Source organism: Lonchura striata, chromosome 1A, assembly GCF_050655825.1.
Source record: "Lonchura striata isolate lonStrDom1 chromosome 1A, ASM5065582v1, whole genome shotgun sequence".
Lineage (NCBI taxonomy): Eukaryota > Metazoa > Chordata > Aves > Passeriformes > Estrildidae > Lonchura > Lonchura striata.
Window position 1 is genome coordinate 56392703 of NC_140741.1, and position 22418 is coordinate 56415120.

At 38.5% G+C, this 22418-nt stretch overlaps 1 long non-coding RNA gene across 1 annotated transcript in view; it reads left to right on the forward strand.

Moving 5' to 3' along the window:
• Positions 1 to 22418, forward strand: part of LOC146763490 (uncharacterized) — a 53123-nt gene continuing 30705 nt past the window's right edge. The window contains exon 1 of the long non-coding RNA XR_014952313.1: positions 1 to 22418. This exon is cut by the window's right edge and continues 20985 nt beyond it. This is a non-coding gene — a long non-coding RNA (uncharacterized LOC146763490).

Consider the following 22418-nt stretch of genomic DNA (forward strand, 5'->3'; position numbering starts at 1 on the left):
CAGGGCCTTCTGCTTTGAACTGAATGGTATTTAGTCACCCAGAACCTCACTTTGGTGATTTACCACTCACTAAAATATATTTCTGGTGGTAATTTTATTAAAGACTATATCCTGAATCAACTTCTAGGGATGTGCAGCAAATGTGAACTGAAAATCCATCTTTTTGGTTTAGAAAGCTCTGGTGAGATATTAAGAGAAGTTAAAGAACATAGGGTTTGAACAAACAGCCTGAGTTTTGATGAAGTGTTATAAAATATATCTTGAATTACAGGCTAGATTTGTGGTTTAGGCTTTCTGCAGCTTAAGAATGGCACTAAAGGGCGATAAAACTATATTAAACCTGATTTAGATGAAGCACTTTTATATCAAATTCAGTTTTGGGTTAGCATGAGTAGAAATAAACCTGTCTCTCAGTTATTTCTTTCTAAAACCCTGTGGCATAAGAAGGGACCAGGGAGTGACATGAGAGCTGGCCTAAACACCAAGGTGGGCTCACAGCTGCAGAGGAGGCAGGTCAGCAGAGTCCTCTCCTGCTCCTAAAAAGGCATGTTGTTTATGAAGCTCACAAGTTCATAAGATCCCATTCTGGGGCCCTTGAGGTGTTGTATCACAAAGCAGTAAGAGTAAATCAATATTTCCCCACTCCATATAATATATAAATAAGGGAAGTAACACCATTGCAGACATATGGCTTGGTCTTCTGCCTAATGAAGGCTGAGAACTCCCTTGAAAATTTAATGTCTTTATGAGATTTTCATCAAAACACTGTAAAACTATGTCAGGCCTTCATTTGGCCCAATACACTGTTATTTATTTCTACTAAAGTTGTATCTGGAAATTGCAGCTGAGGTGAGGAGTCAGGCAATGCACAAAAGGGTTTGAGTCACCTCACCTAACTTTATCTATCCATAGCTTAACATCTGGTTTAAAGTGTTGTCATCAGGAAGAGGTAGTGAGAATAATGTTCAGAGAGCAATTAATGTTATTGCAGTCTTAGACAAGGAGGATGATTCATCCCTCTGAAGTGTCTCCTCTCTCTCTTTATTAAATGTACAAAGAGACTGGAAAACTAACTGAAATGAGACTTTTACTTTTCTAAGGTTACTGTATGATGAAATGAGTCTCATTGCCTATAAAAACTTACAGTCTAAATAGAGTAGACCTGGAGACAGACAGGAAGGACATGAATTATACAGAGATAAGAATGGATTTCCCTAGAATAAAACAATTGTTTCACCAGGTGATTCTGCCCAGGATCCTTTGGTCCCTTCATCAGTTTTTTTAGGGGAATGTCATACAGCAATGTCTAACAAACACAGAAAAAAGAGTCCTTCCATTTGTCAGCTGCACAGTTAGGTACTAAGACAGAGTCCATTTTCACAAACATTTCTACACAGTCTTCAAATATAACTTGTTCCTTTCTAGGTGAATAGGTGGACCAGAATGACCTGTAATAACTTGGTAAGTCTACTGCAGTGTTGTTAAACCTTTACCATTACTATGTAGGATTTCCTAAGTAGTCTCCAAAATGATTTCCAAAAGGCAGTTCCAGTTACTTTGGAAATGATGGAAAAATACTTAATCCTCCTGGGTCTCTGCTTTGTCACAAAATATTTAAATTTTAAAATACATTTTTTCACTGTGTGGGACAACTTTAGTCTCAAGGCCTCACTTGGAGCTTACTGAAGTAAATTTTTTTTTAAATTAATTAATTGAAAATATGAAAATTTATTTCACTGAGTTCTTAAAGAGGGTCCACATGTTTTCAAAAATTCATTGTATTCTTTTTTATATGAACAATCACACAACTTAGAGGGGAAAAAAATCCCAAACTGTTACCTGGCTCCATAAGGAAAAATTTTTAATTGAAATAAAACCTAATAAACGATAAAAAATGCATGGAACTGCTTCTCCCTGTGACATCAGATAACACCTTTGCCAGACACCACAAATTTCCTTGTAGAATTTTAGGTAAATCTAATAATGTTACTGAATGTGTCATCAGAGTACTTTTTCAGGATTGATAAATATAAGATTGAAAAAGGAATGCTGGGAGGTAGTCATAGAAACATCAAAAATCCAAAATAGCATTTTTCACCCATGAAGGTATCTTATAAATCACAATGAGTGCTCCAGTAAATATGTGTTCTGAAGGCATAACTTCATTTATAAAAACAAACAATATGTAACAAAGGTACAGGAATGTTATCAAATGAATTGATAATATTGTATAAATCAATTGTATGTCCTTGTCTAGAATACCATGTCCAACAAAAGAAGCTGTAGCAGAAATAGATTAACTTGCATGGAATATGAATGAACAATGATACTGAAAACATAGATTTTTGGCACATGAGAAGAGAATGTGCAATAAAAAGATACACAAACAAACCCACAAACACACAACTTCTTACTGAAAATACAAATCACTTTCTGGCTTACATAAAGCAGGAATTTCCTCCAGCTGTAGTTTTTGTAGCATTTGCAAGTGCTGTAGCGGTTGCTTTCTCTAAATTGTTTAGTCATGTAATTTATGGAATTCAAGACTTCTTGTAAGGAAAGGAATGTGAATAAAATACATAAAAAACAAAAAAGTCAAGCAAATGTGACTGAATATTAAGGTGGCTAGTTTTTATCAACAGCATAGCTTCAACAAGATGTTTAAGAACTGTCTGCATAGTTCATAGTTTACAGGAAGCGTTGTCCAACTCGTTTTGGTTTTAGAGGTCTGGCCCTGAGTGAAAGTTTATTTAGTCATTTCTGGTACAAAGCTGAGTACATGTGAGAGGTCTCCAGTATCAGGAAAACTCATTAAGGAGTATGAAATCAGATCATTTCAGTGTTGTTCTCATGGTGTGTCAGATTTGAGCATACAAAACAGTGCAATGTGTTTGAGCTTACGCTGGCTTGCTAGAATTGGCTAAATATGTATCTGGGTATGGAAATATCAGCTTTCATTGCCTTCATCAAACTACAGCCCAGGGGTAGTTTGGAGGATGCTGGCAGCAGGGAGGAATGCATTACAGTTTTTTATACATCCTTTCCCTCAGAACCTCTGACTCACAGCTCTTGTTTTTTGTTTTCACCTTCACAGCAGCCAATTTAGAGATAGGCGACCTCTGATCCAAATGGAAGCCACTATTTCTAGCTGTTGATGGCATTCAGCTACAGTCTGATGCTGTTTCCCTCAGGCAAGAAGTGTCTCAGCTCTGCAGTGAGCACTGGTGCTACTCTGAACTCTTTGGCCCTGATGGAGACGGGGCCGTGACACGGCCGTGGGGACAGCAGGCAGCCTGCAGAGCACAGGGCAGAGCAGCTGCTGGGAGGGTCCAGGAGCATCCTCAGACAGCACGGGACTGGCGCTGGACGCGTCTGTGCCAGCGCAGGCCTTGCCCTCCGGCCCTGGGCCACGGCCGGGACAGCGGGCACAGCGAGCGCAGCTGGAGCAGCCCGGGGCTGGGAGCAGAGCAGCTGGGCACGGGTTCCCTACCCTCCGTCCACGCAGACACGCGCCCTGTGTGCGCTTATGGGCACAGCACGCGTGAGGCGCAAAAATGGCATTGCGCAGGATAGCTCTGCTTTCAACCTCCTCACACATCGCCAAACCAGCGCGTTAGCAGAACTAAGAAATACGAACATACAGGGTTTAGTGGGGGTTTTCTTTAAGGGGTGGAGATTCAGTATTTCACTTAGGAACTTATGGAGAGAAATAAAACCTTCTATTCCATTTTAGAAATAGGGATAAGACTCCAGTGCTTTTGATCAAACAAAATTTCATCCAAACAAGTCAGTTCTGCTCCCCCTTATTACAGCACCTAGAACACTGTTATACAGTTTGTGAACTCAGAGGGAAATCTGGAAAGAAAACCACTCTCCCTGCACTACATTTTGTTATTATTGCTTCATTCTTTTGTATCTCTGTTCAACCTAAAGAAAACTCCTCAGCATCCTTGGTGGTTTCCTAATTTGTTTAATTCTCTTGCCACACTGGAACATACAGATCCCTCCCTTTCTCTTCCCATCCAAACAAAATTAAAGTTCTTAGTACTTTTACTTAATTAATTTCTGAGAACTGAATGCATGACTTATCTTCAAAGCCATTAATAGATCTAGATCTAGATCTAAATCTTCCTGTCATAATGGGGGGTATTGTTTAAATATGAACTTTTAAAATCAGAAACTCTCAGTCTTTTTCCTAATATTTTAATGGATTTAAAAGACAAAAAAATTGTTCTTTTGGCTGAAGTACACATTTTCTTTAAATGTGATTTTTCCTTACTTTTCTGTTTTAAAAAGCAAAACAGGAAGGAAGAGAAGGGGGTCATAAGAGTAAACAGCAACAATAAAGTTATATATATAGAAACATTTCAAAACATATTTCAAAAAAGCCTGCTTTGTAATACTGATGAAAAAAAAAAAAGAAATGTCTGTCTTCCTTATTTGTACAAATGAATCACTGAATTTTCTGAAAATCTTAACTGAATTTTAAATGGATGCTGAGGATCTTTTCTTATTGCTTCTTGATTTTAGTATGCTGTGGCAGGAAGAGGGCATCAATTTACCATTAGTTAACTGTTTCCACCGCAGCACAAAACTAGGAGAAACTTGTTTAAAGTTTTCTTCAAAAGAAATTGGGAAAGTATCTTGATAGCCCTGGAGTATTCCATCCAGCCTTCATCAATAACAGAACATCTGCATTTTCCACTCAAAATTACCTTGTTCCATTTTTTTCCCCAGTGTTCTCTGGCAGCAACTTATGTTTTTCATCAGACATGACTTATCCACATGCCAAGCTGTCCAGAACCCTTTTACAAACTGACTTGTTGGACTGTGAGATGATAAACACCTATATTAATTCAATTTGCATCTGGTAATATCCTTTTAGTTTTAGAAAGAACATGTTCCTCCTCATGTTGTTATAATTCAGTAACTGCCTGCTTTTGACCAGTCACAAGAGCTTGGTTGGGTTTTTTTAGCAAGATTTGGAAATGGATGTAAGAAAGGACTTCTGTCTCTTCATCTGCTGGTCCCACTCTTTTTGTAAAATAAAGGCCATCTGGATTTTATTTTGCACTGAAGAATGTACAGCATGTACAGAATTTTTTTCCATGTGAGAGACAGCATTCAGTTACAACTGCTTGGATTGTAAGCCTGAAAATGTTTGTGGCAAAATACCTGGCTTCAAGTTCTGCTTTCTAAAAACAAATGTGAGCTAAGCCTGATCTTGTGGGTGAAGGGGAGGAGGGTGGTGGATGGCAGATTGGAGAGCATGAAAGTTTTGAATAACCCACTCTGAGCCATTAATGTACTGCCCTGAACTTCACGTGGCCCATCTTAATGACATGTTGAATCCCATGACCCTGTAGCAGTTCTGGTGAGAACTGCTTAAATAAGACATATAACAGCTTTAAGCCAGGGGAAGAAAAAAAAGCAATCAAAAAAAAAAGCAGCTGAAAAGGAACTTGAGGAAAGCATAAATTTAGCCTGTGGTGTACTGTGTACTCAATGTGTGCTGGCAGAGAGGGTGGGGTTTGTTATTGTGAACTCTGCTTTGCAATAACAACACTCCCAGCAACTGCTGCCTGGTCAATCATCACCACCATCATCATAATCGTCATCCTCATTCAGAAAGAACACCTGGTCTCTGTGGGGATATTGTGGATATAATAAAGATATGAGACATTTTTACACGTGAATTGTTATATGCATATACTTAAGAAAACTTGGTTTTAAGGCTGATGGTGGCTTAGATGGAAGGCAGTGCCTTTTCAAGGAGCATGACAAGGCTGAAGTGAGTAAGAAGGGACTCATGGTCATGTTTTGCCCCTTCATGCCCAGCGTGGTAGGCTTTGAGGTACAAAGAGCCCAGTCCCATAATGGCCTCACTGAGCCAACCTCTGCATTTCCTAACTTTCTAGATGAAGAGAACTTTTTTATCTGCCAATACAAAAGAGTACCTCATTACTCCCCTTTGGAGACAGGGTAAAATCCCATAGTCCTAAAACTGAATCTAAAAGCAAACAAGAATGTCCCATATTCTGTGAAGTAAGGGACCAAGTTGTACTGGAAGACCCAAGGAGGAGGCCCAGGTTCAGTGTGAAAGATTGATGTACAGCTAAGTCAGGCCCAGGCATTTGCACCTCTAAAATAAAGCACTGCTTGCGAGTGGGAGGAGGTAGGGATGGTTTGACACATTTCCATTCTCTCTTGAGTTATTTCAGGTCTATTAAGTTAATGAAAATTAAAAAGAAAAAAGAAAGATAAAGAAAAAGTGCAGTTCAAAATTAAGCAGGTGAAGTAAATGAAGAGGTGAAGCAAAAATTTCTAAGCTACATGTATGCTGTACATATTTGAATGGTCCTGAGGAGAAACTCCCAAAGCAGCAGCATAGAAGAACTTAACATGGCAGGCTGAACTCTCCTACACTCATTCCTACTCCTGCTCTATGTGTCTGTAAGACAGCCACAATATATTTTTCTGCTAGTCGCAGCCATATAAAATCCAATTGTTAGGGTTGCACTGAACGTTTGGGTTTCTCCCTATAATCAAAAGCAAAAAAAGACACCTCTGTAGGGGGATTGTGAGACAGGTGTTTGAACAAGACAGGGTCTGTTGCTGTCTGGACATCATCCATAATGGAAATCTTGGCAACTGGCAAGCCGAGTTGTTGAAATGCTCAGGAGGCTTCTGTCACAAAGATACACACAGGATGCAGGACTCAAAAAAGAGTTCAGGAAGTTCAGCTGTTGTTGATTATAAGACTTCTTTTGCTATTCTCAAGTGTATGTAAGCCAACAGATTTAAAGCCTCTTTGTTTTCCTTCAGCCACCACCTAATGGTACATTGCTGACATTCATGCTTCACACACTGTTCACAAAACTTGTTTGTCAAACTGCATCACTTGTTAAGATTGGGTTCACCTTCCCTCAGTCCCAGACAGAATGGAAACAAGTCTCCCTGTACAGCACATTTCCATTTCTCCCAGATGATTCTATTTATTAATAATGACATGATTTAATGTTATGTCATTGAATATCTGTTTTAGCTCTCACACATATAATCACAATTATTACCAGACTACATATCTTAAAAGTATGTTTGATCTGTCCCTTGTGATGTGTTTCACAAAATCGCTGCCAAAAAACACTGAGGCAGTTTGTGGGAAGCTACAAAAAGTTCAGCCTGCACAGTCTGCTTCATTAGGTCTAAGATTATATTTTGATTCTAAACTCAAACAGTGCTCACTGAAATGCCATCAATCAAGATAACAAATGAATTTATATGCCATATGTTCTCCAAGTGGAATTTTAATTAGATATTAAAATGTGCTTTAAAGCTCAGGTTATACACAAATATCTTAATGTTAAATATGTCAGTGTAATACAAAATATTTGACTAAGTCAAACATCTACATGAGAGTTTATGGGTTGAATTAATGGGAAATGTCTTTTAAGGCTGAATAGGCCCATTCCCCTGAATGGACTTATTCTTTTGTAAAAGCCACCTATTTTAACATTAAACTTGCTTCTTTTAATGGTAAACATTAATCTAACAATGACTAAGCTAGTACATATTCATGCTTGTTTTGTGAAGGGTTACATGCATTATGTTGTATTTGATAGGTTCATCAACCAATCACTTCTGTGTCATCCAGTATTGACAGCTTCTACTTCAGGCAGCAAGGTTTTAGAGGTGATTTTCAGTACTTCTTAGATAAAACTGGCCTTTAATTTTATAGAAGCACCTTCATTTTCTTCTTATCTTTGTGCCTAGCCATAATACTAGCTATTCATTGCCTATTTCAAAACTGGGAATTTAGGGAATTCAAAATCTGTAAAATGCTGAGCTGCCATCATCTCACAGGCCTCCCTTTCCTGTCTTTGTTAAGGCTGATGGCCAGATCTTCTGGTTATGTTGGAACTCCCAAGTGGTGGTCATGCAGCAAGCAGAGCTTGCACAGCACCCTGTGTCCTGCTTCCAGCCACAAAGGGTGTTTAGTGGGGATCCCACCATTCCTTCAATTACCTAGAAGGAGGCAACAGTTGTCATCTTTCTCCCATTTGTTGTAAGTTCCAATAGACAACAGTGGGAACTGGGCAGCATCCTTTTGCATCCTAGAACTTAGCAGATTTGCTGAGTGGTGCCTTTGACACACCTGAAGGATGGGATGCCATCCAGAGGGACCTGGACAAGCTCGAGAAATGGGTCCATGAAATCTCATGAGGTTTAATAAGACTGAGTGCAAGGTGCTGCACCTGGGGTAGCCTCTGGTATCAATCCCAGCTGGGGAATGAGCAGATGGAGAGCAGCCCTGCTGAGGACTTGGGGCTGCAGGTGGATGAGAAGCTGGACCTGACCCAGCCATGGCACTCACAGCCCAGAAAGCCAAACGTCATCCAAAGCAGCGTGGCCAGCAGAGGAGAGAGGGGATTCTGCCCCTCTGCTCTGCTCTGTGTCCCAGCACAGGAAGGACATGGAGCTGTTGGGGGTCTTCCATGAGGAAAAACTAAGAGAACTGAGATTGTTCAGCCTGGAGAAGAGAAGGTGACCCAACTGCAGCCTTCCAGTACCTTGAGGGAGCCTACAAGACAGATGGAGAGACTTTTTATTAAAGAGCATGTAGTGGCAGGCCAAGGGGGAATGACTTCAAACTGAATGAGAGCAGGCTTAGATTAGGAAGAAATTCTCTGCTGTGAGAGTGATGAGGCCAGAACAGGTTGGCCAGAAACGCTGTGGATGCCCCATTCCCAGGAGTGAGTGAGATCAGGCTGGATAGGATTTTGAGCAATCTGGTCTAATGGAAGGTGTTGCTTTCCATGGCAGGGGTGATGGATCTTTAAGACTTTTTCCAACCCAAGCCATTCTGAGATTCTATGATCTTACAAAAAGCCCATAGAAGTCATATGAGTAATTTTATTTAAAGATGTACAGCACTTGCACAAATTTTCTTACGTGTTCTTAAAGGACCTCAAATAATGCTGTAAGTAAAGCTAGGTAGGAATTTGTTTTTCTATATAAAAATATAAAAATTTTATACTTTTATAATCTGAAAATTCAGCAGTCAATTCAGTGAAGCTTTATTGGGAAAACAAATGGTTAGATTCAATCTGAAACTCCCCTACAAGTGGGGAATGTAGCACGGAAATATGTAGACTGTAATGTAGCCTGAAATAATGTTTACTGAAATAAAAGATAACTCGGTGTCAGGGCATCCCAGTTTACATCTGGGGCTTGAATCATGGAAAATGTACCTTTCTTCTTGATTTGGGGATTATTTTCTTGGTTTGATTTATTTTAAGGTGGGTAAGGGGAATTTTTTGTTTTCTTCACTGAAAACCTGCATTTAGTCAAGATTTTTAGAAAAAAAACAAAAAGAAAGAAGAAAAGAAGGTAAAGAACCCCCCCTTGTACTGGAAAGTTTCATGGGATGTGAAAATTATTTCCTGCTTAGCCTGAATAGTAAAACCTGGCAAAATCTCCACAGCTGTTTTTGAGTGTCTCCCTGGTGCTGGGAGTAAAACACATCAGAGGGAAATGAACACAGCATGAGTAACATGATGAATATTCATGTCCTGGATGTGGGTCTTGGAGTCAGCAGAAGTAAGTTTATGCCAGATGTGATGGTTCAGCCCAGACGAAGGAGGCTTTCAAAGAATCCTGTGGAAAATCTGTTGTGCTCCTACTGACTGAAAGAATTCATACCTCTTCCAGCTGATTACTCAATAAAATTATTTTTGCTTTAAATTTACAAAGAACACAGCTGGGTTTAGTGTGTGTATGCAAGCTTGTAGATGTGAATGAAAACAATCAGAGAGCTCAAATATATATATTTTTTTTTCATTATTTGAGGGACTCTGAGGTGCTTTAGACATTTATGATGCTATTTTTTTTTTCTGGTACTAACATAGCTAGTGCTATTGGCAACCTTTAAATTCAAAACAAGCTTTTTACTTGCTTTCTTCACTTCATCCTTGTTATTTGTTGTTAACCTATGAGTGCTTTCAAGCCAATAACACAGAGTCTTAGTGAGTGTGGAAATAACCCAGTTGGCTGACCTCAAGCAGCTTCCTCATCTCAACATGTGCACAAAGACAGCCCTGAGCAGGGCTGGCAGCTCTTGAAACTGCAGAGTCTCCTCAGCTTTGCCTGGTGGAGCTCTGCCTTTCCCCTTTGCTAATCATTTCCTGCTCTCTCCACCCCCTTCCAAGTGTGTGGGCCCAGAAAGTACTGGCAGTCCCTCAGTTCATTGTATGTCTGGGCTACATACTATTTACATTACAGTAGTTGCAAATGGCTCCAGTTGGGACCAGGGCTTGTTTCTTTTCTTTTTATTTTTTTCCTTAAACATTGGACAAATAAGAACAAAAGTTTTCAGTGTAAAGAGATCAGAGCAACTGTGAGCTATGAGAGTGGCTATGACAAAAAGATCCTGTGAAAAAGCAGGGAAGATAAAAATGAGATTGAGAGCAATCAAAGTATAAGTTTGGCTTTGATCCCACACCTGATCCTAATAGTTTTTTTAAAACACATTTCTTAATTTTTAGCATGCTAAGCCATTATTTCTTATGAACTGATACCAACAATAATACTAGAAAAATTTGGTGTGTGACACCATGAACTGTAAACAGAATTGAGAACCATACTTCACCTAAGAGTGCTGCTACTCTTTCACAACTGAAAGAAAAACATTTGAGGAACTTATTCTGTGACCTGTCAAAATGATCTCATGTGTTAACTATCCCACACACTTTATCCACACAAAGATAATGAAAGGAGCCAAAAGACATCCTGTTAGGAATTTACCTTTATGATCTGCCCTCATAATCCTTTCAGTCATGGATAAAGGATCAGAAAAATAAAAATGTGCTCCAAAACTTAGTGTATGGTAAAAAACTGGTCTCTCAATAAAGACCTTGATTTCCTCAATATGGTATTCTACCTCATAGTCGTAACAATGTAGTTCAGCTTGGAAAAGCATGGAAAGATTCATTGTACATAGGCTTTGCTAACCTTACTGGTATTGCTTTAAGATAAACTTAATAAGACTTCTAAGAACCCACTGGTCATTTTTGATAGCAGGATCAGAAGAGGAACAAAGAAAGTGTAGTGATTCAATTAGCTGAAAACTTTATACGTGCATAGACACTGCAAGAAAAAAAAAAGAATTTGTGTTCTCGCAACATGATAAAATATGCAATTTTTTCCTGGTACAATTAAGACTTACTGGAGTATGTGCTAAAGTGCTAAAAATTACTAGAAGGAATATCGATTGATCATTAAAGTGGGGGAAATGAGAAAGGGTGATTTTAAATCATCACATTAACCTGATGAAAAAAGGTTAACAATGGAAAGGGCACCAAATGTGGGGACTGCAATGAAGGAGGAGGCAGTTCACTGTGACTATCTATCAAGAGGATGAAGTTTTATGTAAGCAGCCCATCAAAGAGACAGAGTCTGCTTTGGAGATTTTAGTCACCCACTTTGTCATAAATATACCAACATGACATGGAAAGGTGGTAATCCTAGATATGCTGGAAGCAGCGAGAAGGAAGAATTAAAAAAAAGGAAGGATGGAGTAGATGAAAATAAAACCTTGTAGGAAAATTCAGTTAAAATTACTATGAAATTGTTATCATGATCTTTAGAAAATAAGGGAAGGGAGTAACAAAAATGCCAATGAAATTCAAGACAGACTTCATACTTTCAGAGACTGAAAGATAAAACTACAAAAGAGACAAGAATCAAAAAAAAAAAAAATCCCCAACCACAACCAAACAACAACACCAACAACAATACATAAGGAGAAACAGCACTTTCCTGAACAGGAAGGACTTGGGCATGAGCTGTCTCAGTGTGGAGAGAGAACGACAAGCCTAGATGGAGACCTGCTTGTTAAAAATCACCTTTTTTTCAATAATCTCAAACCTACGAGTGTTACAATAAAAAAGTGGAAAATAACCAGAGTAACAAGGATGGGTAGGAAAGAGCACAGGCATGTGGGGACAAGAGAAAAAAGGGCTGTAAAGGATGAACAGAGAGACGTGAATCAAAGTCATCAGTAACAAGCTCAGGAGTAAGAGATGAAAAGGTGACAGATGAATTAAGAAAACTGGATGTTTAATCCCTTTATTGATAAGATGGTCAATAACAATCATGCAGATATCATCTTTAACCTCAGTAACACAGGAATGAGATCTCAGGTTAGAATTGGGAAAGAGTAGAGAAGAGTATTTACACAAGTTGAATTGCTTTAGATCAACAAACTCAGATGAAATTTGCCCTAGGGGATTTAGACAACTGGCTGAAAGTGTCTCCAGGGACATTATTTTCTATCTTATGTAATATGAGGAGAGCAGGCGTGGGTCCAGAAGGCTGTAAAAAGCAATCTTTGAACTTTGACACTAGTGACCACAATCAAACATTGCAACTGTTTCCCTAATATATTGGCATGTTTGCTATCACTTACAATGTAATTTAACTTGGATGCTTTTATCATAAGGGCTGCTTTAAGTCAAACAGAAATTACAGGGAAATCTGTAAAATCAAGTATGTAGAATGGTGAATTATTTATCTGGGAAGCTATCAAATATTTGGGGTGTTGCAAAAGTGGAGAAAAGAAAATCAGGGCAGAAAGTAAACACAATGAGCTAATCATCCTGTCTCCATAGAAACTACACTGTTGAAGTAGTACTCATGAAGTACAAGGTACATTTTAAGATATTTGTTATTGTTTAATGCAAAGAAAAAAGTAGTGAAGGGTGATTCATCAGAGATGGCAATGGAGTGATTGGAATATGTGGGCTCAAAAATAATACCTAGCATTACAACATCCTTTTACAGCCGCTCTTGTGATCTTGCAGTTGGTAACTCCACTCTTCTTCAGACAAAACACAGTAGTGTTATCTGTATCACCAGACCTGAAGAAGATGGTAGATAAATGATAAATAATTATTTGATTTTTGAAGATCAAGGTTTCTTCAAGTCTTTGGTACTTTTGAAATTCCATGATAAAAATTAAGAAAGTCCTTAGAATAACATTCCAGTTTCCTTAAAAATTCTTTTTTTTTTCAATTTTCTAAATTAGTTGTATTTTAAAATTAAGCTACTATGAGATTTCCTATTATAAACATTCATGTTTTAAAGTCCTATTTTTCAGAATAAGCTAATTATTTACTTGTAGTTGTTATAGGTAAAACTTGACCCAACCAGATTAAAAATAAAAAACCACAATTTTATTATAGTGATCGAATTCTATCTGAGCCAGCCACAAGGAAAAGGACAGTGCTGAGCCCAGAATTGGTTGGTGCTGGGGGGGGTCATAGGTTTGACCGCTCCAGCAAAGGGTCTCCTAGCACACACCACCCTCCAGTACAAGTAATCTTATAGGGATTATTTTCCTCGAGTCCGGGATTTCAATGATCAGCTTTTTCTTTCCATTCAAAGTCACACATATTCATAAAGTCTCTTTTTTCTGTGTTGAGCTGAACAATCTGGTGTTTGGGAAGCGATGGGTCCTCCTGGTGGAGTTACAGGAACACGGTATTCAGATGTATCACCCTGGAGGGTTCCAGTGATCCCAATCTTGGGTTGTTGCTGGGACGATCCTTGCTCAGGAGCTCCTGGATCACCTTGAGAAACCACCCATCTCCAGACAGGCTACATGTATTAACTTGTACATGAGGTTTTATCAGGGACCAGTTTCCACATATGTGAGACAACCCCCAGTGCCAACTTGTACATTTTCTTAATAATATCAAATATTACATACATATCACTCTACCAGCGTGAATTATCTTTATTACATAAACATAATCAACAGAAAATTAAAACACAGATATCCTGTGAAATTATTTCTATACCACACAAAAAAAAAAGAAATTATTTGTAGTTTCAGATGTAACAAAAGTAAAGCTTAAGCTGAAGAAATATAATTTGTTTGCTAGTTAGTGAAATGTATTTGAGCTTTTAGCTACAGGCTACAAGTCTAAACACTCAAGTTCCTCTCTTCTAAGAATGACTCTTTGAAAAAATTAATGCTTCTCTGAAGGAACACATACTGCCTCCTCAGGATTTCCAAAAAGGCTACATTATTATAGAGGAGTCATAGAAATGAGAGAGCCTTTATGGCAGCTACAGTAGATCAGCAGAACATGTTTTCACTTGACAAACATTTCTACTCAACTCAAACAACCTTTTTTTTTTAAATATAATTTTAGAGACATTGCATCTTGTCAAGAAATTTTGAAAGATTTTTTGGAAAGTAGCTGGATTTTAATATAAACAGTGTTTTGATTTCAAATTTTGAACCTTCATGGTAAAATAATATTGATTTTAAGGACTCCATTTTCATGATACTTTTGCCCATTTTGTTCAATGTTTATTTTGTCAGAAAAATATTTTCATCAAATAAAGACAGCCCATTCTTTTGTTGTTTATTCATTTAACACTACCACTTTTCTTCCAAAGCAGTATCTGCATCTTTCTGGATGTTTTAGCATTTCCCTGATCTAAAAGTCATGGAAGCTGATGATCTTCCAAAAAGTATCTGTCTTCTGAAAGCCAGTGCTGCCAGCACAGCAGAGCACCATGCAACACATGCTACCTGCAAGTGCATCTGAGAATGGCCCAGAAGTGATTTGAAGCTGCTCTGACTTGAAAGTTCCCTTGTGTGTAGCCTTTTTCTGCTTGCAAACAGCACAACTAACTTGGTTCTCTTTGAAGAAGAGAAGCAAATGTGGAGGTCGATGACAACAGCCCACTTCCCCAGCTGTACATCTTCACCCAGTGTGCCCCCTGACAGGTCTTAGCTGCTCATCACTTGGGACAGGAAATGGTGCATAAAAAATTGAAAAGTTTCTTTGTTTTCAGAAAGTGGCAAATTTTATCCTTTTCAAACAAACTTTTCCAGTCACATCTTCCCCTAAACCAGAATGCTGTTTGTAGTTAAGGCATGGTTTAAATATACCATCCAAATCCAACAAACCTATTACCTTATATTTTACCTTTCAGCTGCCACCTTTCATTTCACAAAGTATTTCTCCATAGCAGCATTCAGACAAAATATTTTATCTGGCTTAGGTAACTTTCCAAAGTGTTTTTTTTTCTTTAGTATTAAAACCTTGTCTGATAAAGGCAAATGCAAGAATCTACATGTTTGAGTGTATTGCATTTCTTGTATGAACTTCCTTTGACTGATGTTTGTATGGCTTTATCTAATGTAAGCCAAAGGGGACAACTGTATTATGAGAGAAAACCAACAATTGTAAAAAGAGATAGAAGAGTTCTTCCAGCAGTTTGCTCTGATTCGTGAAAAAAGCTTAAATGCATACATGCTGTTCTTGGAGACATTAGAAATATCTTATTTAAGTTCAAGGTACTGCTCCATATTCATAGGAAATAAGTAAAAGAAAAAACACAGATTGGAGAAACACAAATTAAAATAAAATTTGTGTTTGATTTGAATCAAGATCAGCTGAGCTTTCCCCAGCCATTGGTAATTTTCATTCACCTTAAAAAATTATATGCATAAATTCCATATTCTCAGAAAATTCCTGATGCCGTTTTGTCAGAATAAGATCATCTATTGACAACGGCATTGCCCCAGAAGACTCTGAAATTACAAGGATTTTCAAGAGATGCAGATATTTGCAACACTCCAGAGTGTTGCACCCTGGGGTGGCTTTAGGCAGAAAGAAAAGCCTGAGTCCGTTCATAATACTGAGAGAAAGAGGGGGGAAGAGAGATTTTAATTTTTCATCTTGCCTGACAAGATAACCAGCATCTCAAAAGAGCTGACCTGTTTTTTATCACTGATCACCTGTTGCTGAGCCTCAGTTCCACAACTCCATGTAGAATATTAGGAACCTTCCTGGTTTCCAGCATGATTTATAATTCATATTCTGAATGCCTTTATCTGTTCATTTGGAGGATTATCCAATGGGTGGAGGTAGGGAAAGTGTGAACAAAGATGACACCTCTGAGTAGTGGGGAAATCAGATTTGTGTACAGCAGTAGCACAAGTCCTGTGGGGATGGTCAGCTTAAGGGATGATGAGGGTGAATAATGTCTTAAAATATATTTAAAATATATTACTAAGTAGGCTGTATTAGAAGAAGACCAACTCCAGAAACTGCAGTCTTGTCATCAAGGCCTGGAAGGCCTCCACTCCTCACACATGCCACTGTACCTTTTCCCTAAAGAAGGTTGTTGACACCTGTCCTTTACAATATTCTTTTTCTTAAATAACTGATGCAAAAGTTGTGGACTTGTTCTTCACTCACTCATTTAGACACACCATTGCACACAGAGTTTCCAGTGGGCTGACAGGCAGCTTGGTTTGCATGGGCACCAAGAGGAAGTTTCCCAGTGCATTAGGTATCACCTCAAGACACTGAAACAGCCCTTGGAGGTGCCTTTCTCCCTGCACAGATCTCTGATATCAATATATGATAGCCAGAGGTCTAATTTAGCCTGCTACAATCAACTTGGTGGGGCCAGGCACTTGGTGATGGCACCCCCGGTGGGGCCATCTCAAGCATCACAGTAATGAAATGAGACAGCTAAAGTAGTAAAGGAAAATCTGGCCTAAAACCTATTGACTCAGTACTCACATACTCATAATCTGTCACTTAATGCGTTGCCCAATTTCCTGGGAAGAGATACATCCCAGTGTCTCCCCATGAGTTTACATGTTTTATATTTATGGAATTACTCAGTCCCTTGAGCGTCTCTATCCCAGCAGCAAGGAAGGTCTCCTTGGAGGGAAAATATTCACCTTCAAATGCTGCCCTTCAGCCCCTCTCTAAAACATATTCAGTGCTTAAAATGTAGAGTCAGTCCTCCACCTTTCCATAGATTTATCTAGGAGATACGTCACTGTTCAGAACGTGTGATGAAGCCCTGGCTTCCTGCACGTGGCTGAACACCTGCCTGCCTCTGGGAGGTGGTGAATGAATTTCTTATTTTGTTTAGCTTGCACATGTGGATTTTTCTTTACCCATTAAACTGTCTTGATCTCAATGCATGAGTTTTCTCACTTACTTTTCTGATTTTCTACCCCATCCCACTGAGGGAAGAGTGAGTGAGAGGCTGCATGTTGCTAGTTGGGGTTAAGCAAAAACAGCCAGGCTCTACATAAAAAGTTACTAGGTAGTGTCATTTGTCTCGCATATCCACCACAATTATGAACAGCTGTTGATGGCTTAAAAATGCTAGTGACAAATAATCACAATCCAAATTATAGATAGACTTAATCATCTATTTTGTAATAAAATAAAAAGAAAAAAGAAAAATAGAAATCAGCCTTGCTGACATATAACCAAGCAAGGACTCAGACTAACCACTGCAACATAATTTTAGTTCATAACATGCACAAGAAGCTAACTACACTATCTTGCATTACCATTTCTTAATTTTAAATATAGAAACAGATAAAGAGTCCAGCTTCTCCTTTTTAACCAATTAAATGAGGAAAGTTCTTCAGCGTAGTGTACATAAAACCTTTCTGCTAAATGTCTTACACCCATTACAAACTTGGTTTTAAATTGTTGCTTTATTCATTTTTCTGAAATGTCTTTGCAGTCCATTTATGAGTCTGCTTACATATATGACTATCCATAAAGTCAGCACAAGCATGGTAGGAAAGTGGAGCCAAAGTTGTCACTGCATGAATTGACATTCATTGACGATTTAGTGACGATTACATGAATTTGGGTTTTGTTTGGGGTTTTTTGTTTTGTTTTCTAACAAATATGCTTTAGGTATATTTTGTTTGTCTCATGGCTGCTGAGCCTTGAGGATACGCAAGTCATATTTCGATGATTTCTTTATTCCATCTGGACAAAAATAATACTCAAAAAGTGAAAGGCAAGAAGAAAAAATGAACGAGAGTAGTTGGATGAATTAAGTGAAAAGACAGATATTAATAGATGTTGCCAAATGACCAGTGGTCCCAGCTGTTCTCAAAGTCCCATTCAAGCAAAAGATCTTGGTAACAGAAGGCAGCCTGGGACCATAGTACAGACAGGAGCAGAAAGCGTAAAAATCGTAATTGCTTTCTTTTCCTTAAGTAGAGGAGTGACAGTAAACAAGGCTGAATATCAGAAGAGATTTAGGGTGGGAAGAAAAGATGTGAAAGATCTTTCTTGCTTAGCACCATTGCCAAGCCATGAAGTCGCACCTGACATATACCTCTCTCACCCAGGGGCAGGAAGCTCCCACCTGCCAGGATGACAGTCCATGAAAGGTCCTTGAGACAAGGCAAAATTAGTGAACTGTTTTGCACTTTCTCACCAGTCACAGGCAGAACTCTTTATCCCTAAGTCCCTGAATGCTCTCTTATGTGTCTCCTTCTTATTTCAGCATTAGCTTCCAAGGATGGAGTTCATCTATGCCCTCCTTTTCTTTCCTTTCATTGCCCTCCAGATCCCCTGATGATGGCCTCTTTGCACACCAGTGGGGTTTTAAAATTGCAAGAAATTAAATTTCAATTTCTCACACAATGGCAGGTGCATCCTTTTCTACTCTGCTGGTGGAAGAAGAATAGCAGCTGCCCCACCAGAACAATAAAACTACTTTCCAGCTCTCTGTGACTGGCTGTCAGTGAACAGCCATGCATAAATATAATATATGGAGATCCCAGGGGTGGCATTTGTCATCTCTTATCAGCTCTGCTGCACACACCAGAATTTCATAGGACACTTAGAAGACGATAAAAACTACAATCAATCTGTCTAAGTAATACTATTATAAGCAATAGTAACAATATCAGTAGAATTATGGAAAATCAGCAGCTATATTATTTTAATGCTCATTTAATTATTCATTTTTTAAAATCTTTCCTTTTTCTCCTTAAGATAAGGACAGCTAAGATAGCATATCTGAATTTTTATATTAACCTGACATATTCATGTCCTTTTTTAGGCCTGAAAACAGCTCAGAATATCTTCTAATTAATTTTTAAAATAGGAAAATAAAAATGAAATTAAATATAGTCCTCCAAAGTAACCTCTTGAGCCTTTTTAAACATCCACACCATGGTGCACATTCATCCATATCTGGCCCATCTCACTCCAAGTGTTTGCAAAGCAGTAGTATACATAATAATGCTAGAATTATTTTGGGACTTATTACGATTGTAATAGTGTGGTGATCTGCCTAGTTCCATATCCTTTCTCAGGCAGTGCTCTGTGGCAGATGTTCCAGAGGAAAACATTAAATTCCCTATAGTGTACTTAACACTTGTGTAATATTACTGCTTCAGGGAAAATTTAAAATTTTTCCAGCTGATAATCAGCTCACATATATTGAAGTATGAGGGCAGATAATTGTTATCCTACCCAGTGTGGCTGCAAATGATATTTTAGTTCCCAGGGCTAATGTGTTGTATTTGGTTTTGTTCCTGTGGATCTAAATGAGCATGTTTCAGTTTCATTTTTCTGTTCCATGTATTTCTGGTTTTTGCACAAGTAGTCAAGATGAAGATTCTAGCTGTCCTCTACTGTCTCCATAATATAAATCATTTAATATGACTCAATGGTATCAATGTTTGCCTCTTTACTCCTTAAAATGAAAAGGTTATGTAATTAAATAATTCTCTTCAGAAATCCGGCTGTTGGATCTTTCCTTTCAAAACCACCAATAACCTAGACAGGGTCTGATCTATCTTTTTGCAACTGAAATTAATGAGCTGTATGAGGACACAGTAATAACAGTAACTAAGGACAACAGTTTGTTCTTTATAACTATACCTCACCATAGTCTTACACCAGCTTGCCTTGAATTAGCAGTGTTGATAGGCAGTTTTTCATGTCAGAAGGCTGCATGGTGTTTCATTTCCAGCTGGGCTTAAAACTACAACATGATCCCATTCAGAGAAGCAGTAGTAGCTGCATGAGCTGGTCATTGCAATATTTTCAGGATTGGTAGTAGGGATATAAGCACTGCAAAGTACACAGGGAAATATGCAGTCAGTGGAGGACATCCATGTCACTTGGAAACCACTGGCAGCTGGAGGATCAGCCTCTCTTCTTCCCTGTGGTGCTTGTGGAATTATCAGCAGGGACTTCCCTTGCACATCTCTGTGACTGCAGTATCTTAAATATTGAAGGGATGTCAGGAGCACTTCCAGTGAATCTTTCACACCATAAATATGTAATTGCTGGTCTCAGATTTCCACATGTTGAAATCCATTAACTGGAATACATATCACTTGAATAGAAACTTCTGTAGAAAAAATGTGTGCTTTGTGGACAAGGTCTGGTGATATTTGTCCAGTAAAAAGAAAGCTTTTTAAAGCTTGCTTATCCAAATTAGCTTCTTTTGTTTAAAAGGGAAAAAAAAAAAAAATCCCAATATATAATTCTGGTTCTTTTTATTACACAGGTTTGATGGGAAACCAGAAAGCACTAATTCTACCTTTCAAAAGGAGAGGAAAAAAATAAGGTCACCTCTGCAGATTTTCTTGATGTATTGGGCAAGGAAATACGCATGAAGCTTTAAAGGTAGGAGGCACAGTGAAGCCCCATAGGGAATAGAAGTCAGTGGGGTGCACGGATGCTTCCTTTCAGAATGATACCAAGGGGGTTAATGTCTGGCCTGGTGATAAAATCCTGGCATCTGTTACAGAAAACACAATGAGCATTGTTGTCATTGAGAGAATGGCTCTGTTTTTCCTGGCATGAGTTACTGTTTAGAAGCTGGTTTAAAATAGAAAAGAAAAAAAATCTCACTCTCTAAACTCAAAAATAAAGGGCTATGCCAGAATCGTGTTCTCCACTGTATTTCTAGGAAGTGTTATTGGTTCATTGTTCTGACAACATTATTTACATACCTTAAATGCACATGCTGCTGAAATGCACAGAAACTGCACAGGCTTTTACATAGGCACCAGCTACTATGTTGATTATGGGTACACTCAGAAATACAGGCTAACTCTTCCCAAAGGCTGGCTTCAGGTACAGGGCACTAGTGCTGCTGGGCTTTCTCCTTTGCCAGTGGAGAGACTGACTTCCCCTGTGCAATATTCAGAGCACCCAAATTAAGAGCTTCTTCAGACTGTCCCTAGATAAGGTTCTCTTTTATTCCATTGAAGATTAGTCCATAAATAAAGTTCATCTTTGTAGACTTCCCTTTCAAAGCATTCCAAGTATTCACATGTGAAATGGGTTCACACCCTATCCTTTTCATTGACTTACCATTTTTTTGTGATTTTTTTCTCCAAAGATGAAGAGACTTTCTTTGTACCTTGGTACATTAACAAGATGCAATATATCCTGCTATGACATAGCATCTTAATTACACCCAACTAAACCCTGCACTCACTGGTTTTGGTACCAAATGCAGAGGAAGTACCAAATGGAAGGAAGACAGCAGGACTTTACTTTTTTTTTCCTTCATCCCTGTTCTGTTGCCTATGCTATTTGTCATATATCAGCTAAATAAACACAAGCAGGGTGAAAAGATAAAACCAAACAGTTCTTAACCCTTGGATAAGAACCCATTGATTTCCATGCTATGAAACTTCAGGCCCAATGAAGAAAATAATATCTGCAGGTAATGATCGGAAAAGACAGCATATATTATTCCCAGGCTGCATCACTTGCTTCAGAACAAAGCAGAGGATCCTGCTGGCTATGACCACAGCTTGAAATTAAAATGTTGTTTTCCTTTTCATTTCAGACAATGCTGTTAGTCTGACCCAACTACAGAAAGCCTAAACTGTTCAAAAGATGCATCAAACTGCACCCCGTACATTTGGTCAATAGCCAAGAACATAACAGCAGGCAGTGCAGTTCATGCTCCTTTTACTTCCTGGGAGGTGACAAAGGAACAGAGGTGATAACTGAGATTATGGTACAATTCAGAGCACCACAGAGTCTCTGCTACCACTCCCAGGTGCCACAGCAAGGAAAGTGTTGATGCAGGAAAGAGCTACTACACAGAATCATAGACTGGAATTGTTAAGGTTGGAAAAGACCTCTGAGGTCATCAAGTCCAACAGTTTACCCATCACCATCATGTTAGCACTAAACCATGTCCCCAGATGCCACACCCAAATGTTTTTGAACACTATTATGCACAATCTCTCCAGCTGTAGTCAAGATATGCCCATGACTCTGGTAAATGTCTGCCTGATTCAGTCAGCTCCTCAGCTCAAACTGTTTATTTTCAGAAAGCTGAGACCCATTCCATGGTTTGTTGAAGCTGTCCTCAAAAGCCTTGTCTAATTCTACATTGCCTCATATGAGAAGCAATATAGTGATGGGTAGTCAAGAAAAGTAAGAAAAGTTCATTGACTCTCTTTGCAACTGGAAAATTCACTTTTAATTTTCTGTAAAGTTAAAACTGAAATTTCAAATAAAAAAATTGTGGAAGAAAACAAACAAAACAGACATTGATTAAACCAATTTAAAAACAAA